The following is a 16,810-nucleotide window of genomic DNA, read 5'->3' on the forward strand; positions in this document are numbered from 1 at the left end:
GATATGAGCTATCGTCTCTGACTTTACATCTACAAGGTGGACCGACAAGGTAGGAGTGTCTAATAGAGTGGACAGTGAGTGGACACAGTGTTTAAAAACGCCAGCAGCACTGCTGTGTCTGATCCACTCAGACCAGCACAACACACACTAACACACCACCACCACGTCAGTGTTACTGCAGTGCTGAGAATGACCCACCACCCAAATAGTACCTGCCCTGTGAGGGTCCATGGGGGTCCTGCAACTTCTTTTTGAAATCATAGATGTGGGACATGAATAAAAGTGACATTTTCACCCAAAATATGTGAACTTACGATTTTACTTACTATTTAGGAACTGTTTTATATGTAAAGTTGTGTTATGATGCTAATGAACTATTTAAAAATGTGAACGTCTACCCCAAAATGTACTGCTAAAGGACCTAAAGGTGCCCACAGATACAAAAGTAAGCAATAAGCCACGAGAGACCATGCGTTACAGGGAAGGGTGTTATTAGGCACGACACAAAGTGGAGTAAAACCCCCTTCACCCGTGATAAAATCACTGTAACGCACGGCCTCGAGTGCATTTCTGCTTTTATAAAACAGCGGACAACATGAAATATGATACAGTATACCATTTTCTTCAGAAATAATTTATTATTAATACTAATCATCATAAACAACTATTCAGCCAAGAAATGTAGTTCCTTTACAGTGTGGTATTGTTGCCAGTCAACCATGGACCATGGATCACTGTATGTATAATAAACTTTTCAACTTTCTGTCGCATTATAATGAGCGTATCGCTGTTGTCGGAAAAGATTTACAGGAGAAGGAAAAAACATGCTTTACTTTTAATGTAAGTCAATGGAACCGGACTTTTTTCCAAGTCATTTTGGGCCGTTTATTTTTGTCCATTTATCGTGAAATTTACAGACAATGTAAAGAACAACAGGTATTTTCAAATTATGTAAAAAACTGAAAAGCGTCAAAAATTGAAATACGAGGTTTTCTTCCGACAGCAGCGATATCATAACACAGCACTGTTTAGTGCAAAAAACCTTCGCTTTATAAGTACTTTTTGGTCTCCAAATTACCGCTGTGACAACAATTTCCATTAGCGCCTCAAAGCGATTTCCAGTCTTATTTAGCACCAGGTAAACAGGGTCCCTCTTCCCATGCCAGGGCTGAATCTCAAACGGCTCCCTGCTCCCTACATAGTGCACTACATAGGGGTTTAAATACTGGATCCTGCAGCTCAACAGAGCAAAATACAGCTAAGAAACAGTCATTTGGGATTCAGACACATCAGTACACAAAAATAATTCACTACTTGGCTGTAGAAGTTTGAATTTCAAAACTTTTCTAGAACACTATTTAGGGAGTACGGAGCCGTTTGGGATTCAGCCTGGGTTTGATGTGACATTCAAGTGACATTTTTAGACTTTTATACTACAGTTTTACTGTAAATCATACTGTAAGTGCTTTAAAACAAGACTGTGATGTTAATGTTTCAGCTGACTATCATGTTTGCTATCTTTAGGCTGTTAGCCAGCTGACTAGACTAGTTCTAGATAAGGACATAAGTCGTCAGCCACTCAGTTTAAACAGAAACAGGTTCTACACTGCAAACAATAACATCTTAGCAAGTGAAATCTTCTTAAATGTAGTGAATAAATCTAATATCTCTCATTATGAGTCTGTTGTAAGAATATTATAAGATTATTCCACCTGTTTCTGTACATTTTTACTTGTTTTAACTGATTTTATCTGGTGAAAGTGTCTTATTCCATTGGCAGATTAGTTTACTTGTTTCGAGAAATAATGAAGATAATTTTGCTCATTTCAGGAAATAATGATTAAAACAAGTAACATGATCTGTCAATGAAATAAGACACTTTTGCAAGATAAACCTGCTTAAAAACAAGTAAAAATGTCTAGAAATAAGTTAAATAATCTCACAATATTCTTACGACAGTCTCATAATGAGAAATATTAGTTTTTTGACTACATTTAAGATGTTGACACTCACTATGATGATATTTTTGGAGTGTAAATAGGAAAAAGTTTAAGGGGAAACAATGGAAACGCTTTAGCCTTTGAGCACCAAAGTTTAGTGCAGTTTTTCATCAAACAGAACTGATCCTGACTACAAACAGATCAATACGGTGCAAAAATCTGCTTATAATGACTCTAAATGAGCAGGTCACTCATGTAGACGGGCAGGATAGTGGATTCACGCGTGTTCAGGCTGAAAACCAGGCCCACGTTTCAGTTAGTCCTGTTCTAGTCAAATCAGGAGGCTCTCAGATAACATCTCTGCCTTATCAGACCGACACATCGGGAGAGACTGTGAGCTCATTTGAATAGAGAGAGTGAACGGATGCGAAGTTAAGGACTACAGAGTCTTATTCTGCTGAGAAGCTGCTACGCTGCAAAAATGCACTAAAAAAAAGAAGAAAAATAAAAACAAATTAAAAAATGGTCTTGAATCAAAGCACAATTATCTGCCAACGTGGTGAGAAAATATAAATTTTATTTTATTAAAGAAATTTATTAAAGAAAACAGATCTTGTGCTGTGAATGATCTCATCCGAAAATCAGTAAATATTTCGTTGGTTTGAGGCACCGTTTGTCAAAGAGGGCCGTGTCAGAAAACCTGAGGGCTGAAATATTATTCACAGATGTTTCAAAATATTAACTTATCAAAATATCAGCGCATAGAGTCTGAGCTTTCTGTGAGCGACTGTGTTTCCCATCACTGCATTAAAGATGCACGAGGCTCCTTTTATCACTGGACTAAATAAAAAACTCTAAAATTTCAGTTTTCAATTTATGAAATAACAGCAGATTAAACTTACCTGTTTCCTTTATTCTACAGCAAACCACTGCTACTGAGTGCTGATTGGTCAGCGTTACTGCTACTGAGTGCTGATTGGTTAGCATTACTGCTACTGAGTGCTGATTGGTCAGCGTTACTGCTACTGAGCGCTGATTGGTTAGCATTACTGCTACTGAGTGCTGATTGGTCAGCGTTACTGCTACTGAGCGCTGATTGGTTAGCATTACTGCTACTGAGCGCTGATTGGTCAGCGTTACTGCTACTGAGCGCTGATTGGTCAGCGTTACTGCTACTGAGCGCTGATTGGTCAGCGTTACTGCTACTGAGAGCTGATTGGTTAGTGTTACTGCCACTGAGCGCTGATTGGTCAGCGTTACTGCTATTGAGTGCTGATTGGTTAGTGTTACTGCTACTGAGCGCTGATTGGTTGGCATTACTGCTACTGAGCGCTGATTGGTTAGCGTTACTGCTACTGAGTGCTGATTGGTCAGCGTTACTGCTACTGAGCGCTGATTGGTTAGTGTTACTGCTACTGAGTGCTGATTGGTTAGCGTTACTGCTACTGAGCGCTGATTGGTTAGCGTTACTGCTACTGAGCGCTGATTGGTCGGCATTACTGCTACTGAGCGCTAATTGGTTAGCGTTACTGCTACTGAGCGCTGATTGGTCGGCATTACTGCTACTGAGCGCTGATTGGTTAGCGTTACTGCTACTGAGCGCTGATTGTTTAGCGTTACTGCTACTGAGCGCTGATTGGTCGGCATTACTGCTACTGAGCGCTAATTGGTTAGTGTTACTGCTACTGAGTGCTGACTGGTTAGCATTACTGCTACTGAGTGCTGATTAGTTAGTGTTACTGCTACTGAGCGCTGATTGGTTAGCATTACTGCTACTGAGCGCTGATTGGTTAGTGTTACTGTTACTGAGTGCTGATTGGTTAGCATTACTGTTACTGAGTGCTGATTGGTTAGTGTTACTGCTACTGAGCGCTGATTGGTTAGTGTTACTGTTACTGAGCGCTGATTGGTAGCATTACTGCTACTGAGTGCTGATTGGTTAGTGTTACTGCTACTGAGCGCTGATTGGTTAGTGTTACTGTTACTGTTACTGAGTGCTGATTGGTTAGCATTACTGCTACTGAGTGCTGATTGGTTAGTGTTACTGTTACTGAGCGCTGATTGGTTAGCATTACTGCTACTGAGCGCTGATTGGTTGGCATTACTGCTACTGAGCGCTGATTGGTTAGCATTACTGCTACTGAGCGCTGATTGGTTGGCATTACTGCTACTGAGCGCTGATTGGTTAGCATTACTGTTACTAAGTGCTGATTGGTTGGTGAGCAGCGCGGCTCATTGGCTGTTCGCGCTCACTGACGTCATGAATGTACATGAGGCGCCGTTTTAAACTCCTATAACACGAGTTGAAAAGCTCTTAAAAATATAACAGCAGTGTTAAAATGTTTTACTCTGTTCTGTGTTCAGGACATGAATTAATTCATTTACCTTAGAAATGTTTAAGCATTTATAAACTATGATTTTGCTCAAATGTTCCATCTTAACCCATTCATTTTGGACTTGCTCGGGAGCGCCCTCTAGTGTTTGAGAAACCAGAATAAATTTTAATGTATGTAGTATGACTAAGTAAATTACACGTATGTAGTCATGCTGCATCTATGTACATCAATAGAAGCACAGATATCAAACTTAATCCATAATAAAGAAGAATTATGATGGAATTTGATCAGAACAAAGACAAGAATGTTTGCTGCCACTTTAAACGGCTGCTGAAAAAGTAGCTGCGAGTAATCTGCTCTTACTCATGACCTCTCTCCACGTCAGGAAGAGAGGTGTTTGATTACTGTTTTCATGTTTGGAGCTTCTTTCCCAACGTTTTCTACTGGACGCAGTCCAGCCTGTAAACAGAAGCAGAGGAGGAAACCGCAGCTGAACTGAGGCCTTTAAAAAGGCCAGAGACGTCCCACTACAGACCCTCTGTATAAACAAAGGTTCAGGTACTTATTTCACATGAAAACATCTCATTCTTACTAAAACAGCTTTAAAAACACAGAACACTGACACTGACACTGACACCAACACAGACACAGGCCGTTTAATCAAATAAGATAATGTTCACTTAAGGCTTTTTAATAAAAAATGGTTCTTCAGGGGTTCTTTAATAAAGACAGTGATTCTATATAGAACCATGAACACTCAAAGAACCCTTTGCATTGCAGAGAACACTGAGGCCATGTGATGTAAGCTGAGTATACACAGCTGCACTAATGGATAGCTAGACTCAATGTTATTGTCATTGCTCAGTACATGTACAAGGCGTATACAGTTAGCATCTACCAGAAGTGTACGTAGTAGCAATAGTGCTAAATAGACATAAATATAATATATCTATGAAATATATAAAGAATATACACACAATTACATGTGTTCTTTATATATATATATATATATATATATACACACACACACAGATGTAATTGTGTGCATATTGTTGATATATTTCTATATATGTATATATTTCTATATATATAAAATGTGTTATATTTATGTATATATAAACAATATATACGGCATGTTACATACTGTTACAGTAGGCAGTTATGTGTTGTATTCTATATACAGTGAACAGTCTGTTATATGGAAATAAATAATGTGTGCAACATACAAATATGAGTATTAGTGGAGTGGTGTTGAGTTCAGCAGGGTGATGGTGGAGGGAAAAGAAGCTGGACCTGAGCCGACTGGTTCTGGTTCGAATGTTTCTGTGTCTCCTCCTGGATGGGAGGGGCTTAAACAGTGTGTGGTGGGGTGGGAGGAGTCCTTGATGATGCACACAGCACTGGTGGCGAATGTCTTTGACGGCAGGGAGCCGTGTGCCAGTGATGCGCTCAGCGGTCCTCACCACTTTTTGGAGGGCCTTCCTGTCGGCCTCAGCGGAGCTGCTGTACCGCACTGTCACACGGTTGGTCAGTAAGCTTTCGATGGTGCAGCAGTAGAAGTTTGTGAGAATCTGAGGAGACAGATGTTCCTTCTTTAGTCTCGTCAGGAAGTAAAGGCGCTGCTGTGCCATCTTAACCAGGTGTGAGGTGTTGAGTGTCCATGAAAGGTCTTCGGAGATGTGCACTCCCAGGAACCTGAAGCTGGAGACACGCTCTACCTCAGAACCGTTGATTCAGACAGGAGAGTATGTGCAGCTTTTAATTTTCCGGTAGTCCACAATGAGCTCCTCGGTTTTGTCTGTGTTGAGGGAGAGGTTGTTGGCGGTACACCAGGCAGCCCACCTGGATCCTCCTCCCTGTAGGCTGATTCATCATTGTCCCTGATGTGGCCAACCACTGTGGCATCGTCTGCAAATTTAATAATGAAGTTTGATGTATGAAGAGGAACGCAGTCCTTGTGGAACACCGGTGCTCAGGGTGACTGTGGAGGACATATGACTGCCCAATCTCACAGACTGGGGTCTGTTTGTCAGGAAGTCCAAGACCAAATTACACAGGGGGTTCTGATTCCCAGATCACTGAGCTTGGTGACCAGCCTGGTGGGGATGACTGTATTGAAGGCGGAGCTGAAGTCAATAACCAGCATCCGAATGTATGTGTTCCGGTTTTCCAGGTCAGTGAGGGCAGAAAGAAGAGCTGTGGAAATAACATCCTCTGTCAATCTCTTAGAGCGGTATGCAAACTGGAGGGGATCCAGTGATGGTGGGAGCGCTGCTTTCAGGTGACTGAGAACCACTTTCTCAAAGCACTTCATCACAACGGGAGTAAGGGGCTGCTGCTGAAAAAGATGAGGATCAAAACTATGAAATGTTCTTTACTCACAGCTGTACAGAAGTGTTTTTCTAATGTAGAACAAAACCAGCTCTTCTCCACTGCAGCGCTCCTCGATCCAAGGTAATTAATGTAGCATAGCTAGCTAACGCACTTCATTTACACTGACAACTACTTCATTCTAGGTAGGTTACTCAGTGCGGTATTGGCGAGTGCTAAAAATATGTACTTGTACTCAAATTGAAAAAATTGGTATTGATGCAAAAAAGCAAACAAACAAACAAAAAAAACAAAACAAAAAAGATCTCCAAAGTGGTAACTTTAGAGGAGAAGACATCATCCTTGACTTTTATTGTAAGTTACTGTAAAGAGAATTTATTCCAAGCAATGAAGTTCTACTGAAAAACATTGAAAAACATGGAGATAGATTTTTTTATTTATTTAATTAATGCAGAAATGATGTACACATTTGAATATAAGTAAAGTCAATGCAGGCCTGTAATTTGACTGGACACTGATTTGTCACTCTTCCTCTCGGAGGCCCTCAGTGTTGTCCTCTCTCTCTCTCTCTCTCTCTCTCTGTGTTTCTGCCCTGGCTTTGACCCGCTCCCCTCATTAGCGTCTGAATCTCCCAGCAGCTGCGAGTCGCTGCTCTCGTTTCACTCTGTTTTGGAGATTGTAATTACAGCGTTGGGTTTCAGAGGCCCATTAAGCGTCTTTACCTGGCCTGCCTGGACACACTGGCCTTTAAGTGAAGGTTCTGGCTCGTCCGTTTGGGTGGCGGCTCTCCGTTCTGCTGCATTACTCCCACAGGCAGCCTTTCACTCTGTGATTTAACACCAGCAGAGCCGCGAGAGGAGAAAGTGCTGGATGTTTCCTCACTCAAATACAAAAACAAGGCTCTAGAGATTTAAAGCAGATCCAGACCTGAATCAAGTCATTGCTTACTGTTTGTGAAGCTGGGAGGTAGGGCTGGGCGATTAATCAAAAAGTAATCGAAACCGACATTCAGAACCTCTAACTGACGTAATCTTGCCCATGTCAGTTATTCCGATTTTTTAAATTCTGCTAATCCTTTCCCCACTCTGTGTGTTCATGCACTGTCCCCTTAAAAACGTACTACCGCACGTGTCAAGTGACTCCGCCATGTCCACTCTGCATCATAGAAGCTAAAGCTACGTTCACACAGCAGGTAAAAGAGGCCCAGAACTGATTTTCTCACCAAATCTGATTTCTTTGTTTGGCTGTTCAGATTATCTTTTAAATGTGATCTGTATCATCAGTCTGAACAGATCAGCTCCTAAACTGACCCACAAAGCAAAAGATCAGAGCTTCACGCTGCTTCACGGCTCATCCAGAGGTCAACCATCACGACCGCCAACGAACACCAGTCGCTCCCGGAGGATCAGCTTCATCTTCACCAGCATCACAGGAGCCATCATGAAGCTTCACTGACTGACAGCTGGGCTCATCACCCAGAATGTGTTTGAGCTGTAAAAGGGCGCGGCCACTTCTTTGGTTCGCGTCCTCGGATTCTTTAAACTTCGCTTTCAGACTTTTAACTGTTCTTTAACTCTGCAGCCTCGTTCTCCTGCGGCCGCGTTCGGACATTTCTTTAGAAATCTCTTCAAACGTGGAGGGTTTTGATGAGTCTCTTCAAAATTTTGTGCAGAAATATCAGCCCAAGTGTTTATGAGTCTCAGCAGCGTGAAATTATGATGAATGTCGAGTTGGACTGACGTAAAAGTCTTACTTAAAGTCTTAAAAGTGAATTCCGATCTGGCTGTTGAGATGATTTACATTAAGATATGCAGAGCATATTTAAAGTTTTTCAGTGAACTATGAGGGCAAACAAACAAACAAACAAACAAACAAAAAAACAAAAAAATAATCATTCATTATTCATAATCGAGGTAAAACATTCAGTTAATCGTGATATTGATTTGAGGTCATATTGCCCGGCACTACTGGTAGATATGATGAACGTATAACATCACCATATTTAATACTGATTTACAATATATGATCTTATGATCTATGACAAAATACACCAGCAGAGCCACATTTAAACAGCCTGCAGAACTACCCTTTTATAAATGATGGTCCTTCTGGGGTTCTTTAGTAAAGAAAATGGTTCTATATACAACCATGAACACTAAAAGAACCCTCTGCATGATTAAAATGTTCTTTGCATCATGAAATAGTTCTTCAGATTGATGGAGAACGTGCTGTAAATGGTTCTATATAGAACCTTTTTGAAAAGGGTTCTGTTACTGTTATAATACGAACTTGTAACAATAGAAGAACCCTTTTTTGGTGTTATATAGAACCATTTTGAAAAATCTACAGCACATTCTCTATCAATCTGAAGAACGCTTTCACAATGCAAAATACCCTTTAATGTTCTTTTAGTGTTCATGGTTCTATATAGAACCATTTTCTTTACTATAGAACTCTTGAGGAACCATCTTTTTTTAAGTGTGTAGGAGTACAACAATGTTTTAAATTAAATGTTGGCTACACACTTAAAAAAAGATGGTACTTAAAGGGTTCTTTAGTACAGGCAATGGTTCTATTTAGAATCATGAGTTCTATATAGAACCATTTGCATGCATGGTGAAATGGTTCTTCAGATTGCTGGAGAATGTGTTGTAAGTGGTTCTATATAGCACCAAAGAAGGTTCTGCTATTGTTATGAATCAAACTTGTAACAAGAGAAGGACTTTATTCGGTTCTATATAGAACCATTTTCAAAAAGGCTCAACATAGAACCATACACAACACATTCTCCACCGATCTGAAGAACCATTTCACCATGCAGAGAACAATTTAAGCATGCAAATGCTTCTATATAGAACTCATGGTTCTAAATAGAACCATTCCCTTTACTAAAGAAGTGTGTTAAAACAAACTATTTAAGAAGAAACAAATAAACAATTGATTAAAAATAAATGTATATGTTACAGTGAGAGGTGGGCAGAGAATGGTTCTTCAAGGGTTCTTTACTAAAGAAAATGGTTATATAAGGAACCATGAACACTCAAAGAACCCTTTGCATGATTAAAGGTTTTTCTGCATCGTGAAAGTGTTCCTCAGGTTGATGGAAAATGTGTTTTATATGGTTCTATATAGAACCTTTTGGAAAAGGGTTCTATATAGCACCAAAAAGGGTTATTCTGTTGTTACAATGTACTCTTTGATGCTATATAGAACCATCTACAGCACATTCTCCATCAATCTGAAGAACCCATTAACAATGCAGAGAACCCATTAATCACGCAAAGGGTTCTTTGAGTGTTCATGGATGCATATAGAGCCATTTTCTTTATTAAAGAACCCTTGAAGAACCATCTAGAACTGCAGTGGAACCGCAGCATCTCTCAGCAGAGGAACTGAAGACTGAACAGCTCTGTTCTCCTCTTTCTGGGATTCTTTGGTCTACAATAAAACGCTAAAGCTCCAGAGTCAGAGCTGAGACCGATCACAGTCACACAGCTGTGCAGATGTTTATACCAACAGAACGGAATGAAATTAAACACTGAATGAATCAGTAACTCAGTGTGAATGTGAGTAAATCAGATTCCTTCACTGACTGATCTGCTTCAGTAGGAGTAACGGTGCTCTGATCTGAGAGAACAGGGGCTGTATTACAGAAACCTCTTTGGTCTGAAATCATATCTGTTTGGTCTCCATGACGACTTCAGTACAGACTGTAGCTGTTACAGAATAACAGCTCCTAACTTCATCATCTCATCATGAACTCCAGATAAGAAAACAGCATCACACAAACATCCTAACGAGACTAAACCTCCTAAATCCTGTCCTAACTTTAGGATGAACCCCAACAGGGTCCTCACTTCTGTTTAAGGTCCGTTTCTATGGTTTTTAGGCAGCTGAGTCAGCAGCATAGTTCACTACCAGCATAATGAGCTCCATTTATTTCTACTGTAAAACGCTGCTTTCACTGTGAGATGATTTTCTTTTCTAACTCTGCATTTTAAAGATCTCAGACGCTGCAGACTCGATCTCCACCGCCCCTCTGATCACCTTCGTGTGTTAATGTTGATGATGAAATATTACAGCGATGGTGGTGAATAATGAGGAGGCGGAGCTGAATGTGTGTCTGTTTATTAGGAGGAGTAACGTTAGCGCGCTCGGCTAAAGCGTTTGGGAAATGGAGACCGAAACTGGGGAGATGGCGACTCTGATAAACAGCAGGGGGCGCTGACACAATATTCTTAACTCTCAGTTTATCGCGCTTTAGTTTTATTTGACCTTTTTAACCTCAGTAACAGCAGCTAACGTTAGCTGTCTGGCTAACTAACTAACTTGATTACGTGTTTGCGTTTCAGCTGTGCGCACAGGGTCGGTTGCTAGGTAACAGACATGACAGTTGACTGTCAACTTCAATCGAGTAAGTTAAGATTTCCTAACTTGAGATAAGAAAAGATGCTGTAAGATAAGATTAGATTCCTAAATTAAGATCAGATTTGCTTCTGTAATACGAATTTGTGAAAATCTTATCTTGACCTGTCTGATCTTAAGTTAAGACAAAAAGATAAGAAGTTTCTGTAATACGGCCCCAAATCCATCAGTATTTGACTAAAGTAAACATACTTGAGTAAATGTAAGTAGTTACTACCCAGATAGCAGCATATATCAGTCTGCTGGCCTGACAAGGTCGCTACCCAATTGACTGTTTGCCACTGCTGGTCCACCTTCGGACCACCCAGATTACTGTCCTGCATACAAGCCTTCACTTGTTTTTAATCTCCTCAAACAGATTTTAAATGCAGAGAGACTTTTATTAGAAAATAAACTAATAAAAAAATTAATGGGCCTGATATAAAATGGTTTTATAGAAAGTGTTGCTGAGCTGGATTAACATTATTTACTAAACCACAACTACAGAAAAGAAGGAAGGGAAAATCAGTAAACTGGACTGTGAGTGGAAAATGAGTGATGATCAGTGGAATTATGTCTAATTCTCTTCTTAACCACCGGTGGGCTGCCCAGAAAACGCTGAGCAAAACGCCAGTGGACCACCAGCTTTGCCATGAGTGGGCCAACAGTGGTCCACTATCCTCTTGCTATCAGGGCACTAACATCTAGATACCATGTGTTTGTTGTTCTATCATTTGTTATTTATTTAATCATATCGCTCTACTGTTGTCTCTTACATTATGGGTGAAGTTCATGATGAATGGACCAAAGGGAAACGGCTCAAAATTACTCAGAAAAAAGAGGTGTTACACTGATTTACGTTAAAAGTAAAGTATGTTGTACCACTGTGTAGATATGGGTTTTGTTCAGACAGCAGCGATCACATATATATATATATATATATATATATATATTATTTAATCAGAGCCGTTGCTTCACTTGCTTTTCCCCTTTTCTGTATTTGAATATTTAACAGTCCTACTCTCTGTTCATTTTGCTTCATATTGTGTTATTGTTTGCTGTCCGGTGTCGATCAGAGGGAGGATGGGTCCCCCTTTTGAGTCTTGGTTCCTCTCAGTGTTTCTTCCTCTTGCTCTTTGGGTGTTTTTCTTGCCACTGTCACCGCTGGTGACGATCATGGGAGCTCAGACCCAGATTTTCCTGTAAAGCTACTTTGTGACAGCTCCTGTTGTAAAAAGCGCTATATAAATAAACTTCGACTTGTCTTGACTTGACTATCATACACCACATTCATATCACACTGAACACCTGCACGGATCCTAGAAAGAGGCCCATGCATTTCAGTTCAGTGGACTTTGAGTATGGTCACTATAGACGTACTGACCGTACCCATCATATACTCAGATAAGAGTACTGTCATATAATTCATGATTTAGATTATGAACAGGTTCGTATATGGTCATATGGTCCACTCCTGATTGTTTGGGCTCGAGAACCTGACTGTACCTGACTGTCGAGGCCAACTGTTTAACCCTTAGAACCTGAAGTCCGCACTTCGGGGGCAAAGATGTAGGTAAGTTCTAGCCTTCATAACTTCAGAACAGACTAAGGTACAGACATGATACACATATCAGACCACACAGCAGATCCGGCCCAAACTGGTTAGCTGTGATGTCAGCATCAGTGAGTAATTTGGCTTGGAAGATCACCCAAACTCCTGTTATTACTGCTCTGCTTTTAGCCTTCATATTATAAACAAAGAGTTAAAGCAGTGACACAATTAACACACCAGATCACTCAGGAACCTGACCTCACTAGCCAGAGTGAGAGAAACCAGCTCTAACATCCCACAACCGAGAAATACAGCACAAACACACAGCCAGATCACTGTAAAACCTGCTCTTAGCTCTCTGCTGTAGCCTTCACATGGCAACAAAAGGGTTAAGGTGTATTAGGTGAGTTAAACAAACCCAACACTACTGTAAGCAGAATAAGCCCAGAAATGTCCGGCTTATCCACAGTTTTGAATAGTCCACAGATAAGAGATAAGACCATGAGCTGCTTCCTGGGAGGATAAAAATAAAGGCTGTTTTCCATAAAGAGTGAAACATTCATTAAACGTTCCTCTTACGGCTCACAGTGAATGAAGCACAGTCAACCAGCTACTACCTCAGCTTTATTGTTCCACCGTAAATTTGACTAAAACACAACATTACCAAACTTAAAGATGTTTTCACATATAATATGTGTTATGATGTTTACTTTTCTGCAGGTTTGTGAAACATATCAACAACAGAGTAGTGCTACTATAAAAAGACGATGAACAAAGACGATTAATATGATTTTGCTATGTTTTAGTTATTGTTTTTTTTACTTACTTTTGAGTTACTGCTGTGTTATTGTTTTACATTTTCTATTATTTTATTTATTTTATTGACTATATTTTTTATTTTATTTGGCTCTATGTGACCTTATTATTCAGCATCTACAGGGATTTCAGTACAAACTGGCTGAGCTGTTCTTAGATTATAGAAGTGTGTAATAAAACTTTGGGTCCACCGGAGGGCCCTCACCATTTAAAGGGTTACATTAGTATTTTTTTTTAATAGTTTATTCTGAGTTGATTGATTTTTTCACAATTAATTTTATTGCTATTATTATAATGACCTATTTTTAGTATTTGATATGTTTTATCTGATCTAAATCTAATTTTTTTTTAGAGATTTTAGAGATTTTTAGAGATTTTTCTGAGATTTGATATGTTGGAACAGACAAAATAAAGCCTGTAGTGCCACATATAAACAATATTACTATATTATTATTATTATTAATAATAATAATAATAATAATGACAACAATAATAATAATGATAACTGCACTAAATCCACTTAAACGGACCAATTCTGTGCTTTGACTTGAGTCTTTTTTTCTAACTGCGTTTTAAAGATCTCAGACGCTGCAGACTCGATCTCCACCGCCCCTCTGATCACCTTCGTGTGTTAATGTTGATGATGAAATATTACAGTGATGGTGGTGAATAATGAGGAGACGGAGCTGAACGTGTGTCTGTTTATTAGGAGGAGTAACGTTAGCGCGCTCGGCTAAAGCGTTTGGGAAATGGGACTGAAACTGTGGGGCAGTGACTCTGATAAACAGCAGGGGGCGCTGACACAATATTCTTAACTCTCAGTTTATCACGCTTTAGTTTTATTTTGACCTTTTTAACCTCAGTAACAGTAGCTAACGTTAGCTGTCTGGCTAACTAGATTACATGTTTATGTTTCAGCTGTGCGCACAGGGTCGGTTGCTAGGTAACAGACATGACAGTTGATTGTCGACTTCAATCGAGTAAGTTAAGATTTCCTAACTTGAGATAAGAAAAGATGCTGTAAGATTAGACTCCTGAATTAAGATCAGATTTGCTTCTGTAATACGGATTTGTGAAAATCTTATCTTGACCTGTCAGATCTTAAGATAAAAAGATAGGAGGTTCCTGTAATGCGGCCCCTGTAGTACACAGGAAGCCAGTGTAAGGATGGCTAAATGGGAGTAATGTCGGTCCTTTTTTCGTGCCTGTGAGAAGGCGAGCAGCCGCATTTTGCACTAACTGCAAACGAGCTATTGAGGCCTTATTGTGTGAATTTTGTGATAAATGGACCAAAAATGGTCCAAAATGAACCCTGTTTACATTAACTTACATTAGAAACTGAGAGCGTTGTTGCCCTCCGCTGTACAGCTGCTGTTTGGGGGATACGTGTTTTCCTCCTGACTGTGATGATGTGTCAGTTTATTCTCATTTCCAGTCTAGCAGGGATCAATAATCCGCTCTGAAGGGAGTGACGTGTTTCCAGGGAGTCGCTCTGGGATAAGAAGGAGGGTGTGTGATGTTTCCTTTACATTCTTTAGTGGTGAGGGCAGTGCTGCTGTCCGGCCTGAACCCCAGAATACAGCGTGAAGAAGTCCAGCTCCACTGTTCTCTTCTTCATCCTGCTGAGCTGCTATGCAGATCAGTTATTTCCTCCTGTTTACCTTTAAGACCACATACAGGATGTTCAGAAATGACTTTAAACTGCACGTTAATTTAGCCATGGACTTGTTTTTCAGTAACAGCTACAGATTATTCAGTAACTTTTGGACAGAGACGTCATTTACATGCACACACCTTTGTACTGCTTACATACATTACACACAGATTTATTACTAATCGTGTGGCGATTACTCACCACTGGGTTCTGTGCTCATTGGCTCTGCGTAGGCTGATTCACTGATGTACTTTAATTTATACATCTATATTTGGTTCATTACCTTCTTTTATATTTAATGTTGTCAAAAAATGAACCAGGAATTATGAGCTGCACTCAATTAGGAGAACAAGCTTTATTAATGCTGCTCTGTGCACTCCTAAAAAGATGGTTCTTCAAGAGTTCTTTAGTAAAGAAATTGGTTCTATATATTACCATGAACACTCAAAGATTGCTTTGCATGACTAAAGTGTTCTCTGCATGGTGAAATGGTTCTTCAGATTGATGGAGGATGTGCTGTAGATGGTTCTAATAGCACCTTGCTGAAGAGGGTTTTATAGCACCCAAAAAACTGTAACGATGTCACAATAGAAGAACCCTTTTAGGTGCTATATAGACATCTACAGCACGTTCTCAACTAATCTGAAGAACCCTTTCAGCATGCAAAGAACAATTTAATCATGCAAATGATTTTTTGAGTGTTCATGGTTCTATATAGAACTAGTTTCTTTATTAAAGAACCCCTGAAGAACCATCTTTTGGAGGAGGATATAAAGGAGGCGCGGTGGCGCAGTGGGTAGCGCTGTCGCCTCACATCGAGACCAGGGTCATTTCTGTGTGGAGTTTGCCTGTTCTCCCCGTGTCTGCGTGGGTTTCCTCCGGGTACTCCGGTTTCCTCCCACAGTCCAAAGACATGCAGTCAGGCTGATTGGACATGCTGAATTGCCCCTAGGTGTGACTGTGTATGTCTGTCTGTCTGCCCTGTGATGGACTGGCAACCCGTCCAGGGTGTTTCCTGCCTTCCGCCCAATGACAGCTGGGATAGGCTCCAGCACCCCACCATGACCCAGAAGGATAAGTGGTTTAGATGATGTATGTATGTATATATATATATATATATATATATATATATATATATAGTTATCATGATGAATTACATTAAAACACTTCCCAACTGCATGTCTGATCACAGACAGCATCATTAGACCTGTTTGATTTGATTTAGTGCGCTCAGTGTGTGAGATGTGGAATACAAGTGATTGAATTCGTAGTTTTACGGTATTTTTAAAATGTGGGTTTACTTTGTCTGTTCCAGCTAATCAGACATCAGAAAAAGTAAATATTGTGACACATCATGTATCGTAAAAAACGTCCTGAAGCGCATTTTGCCATGTCGCTCAGCTCTACTGCACCATCTGACTGGAGTTTGTCACAGAAAGGCTTAAAATTCGTGTCACTGAATCGTTTAAGAACATTTTTAAACAGTGAAAGTGGCTGAAACTGTCAGATTTGTTGATTTTTCTGTTTGTAATGTGTTATTTGTTTTTGTGGGAGCCATTTATGTGCAGCCTTTCTCGGCCAGGGCGCTCCTGACACAGAGACTTTTATTCTCAGCAAGATTTTTTTTTATTAAATATAGGCAATAATAATAATAATAATAATAATAATAATAATAATAATAAACTGCTATGAAACTGATGTCTCTCTCAATATCTCTCTTGCTCTTTCTCTCTCTCTCTCTCTCTCTCTCTCTCTCTCTCTCGCTCTCTCTCTCTCT

The sequence above is a fragment of the Colossoma macropomum genome, unplaced genomic scaffold (genome assembly GCF_904425465.1).
Source record: "Colossoma macropomum unplaced genomic scaffold, Colossoma_macropomum, whole genome shotgun sequence".
NCBI classification, from domain to species: domain Eukaryota; kingdom Metazoa; phylum Chordata; class Actinopteri; order Characiformes; family Serrasalmidae; genus Colossoma; species Colossoma macropomum.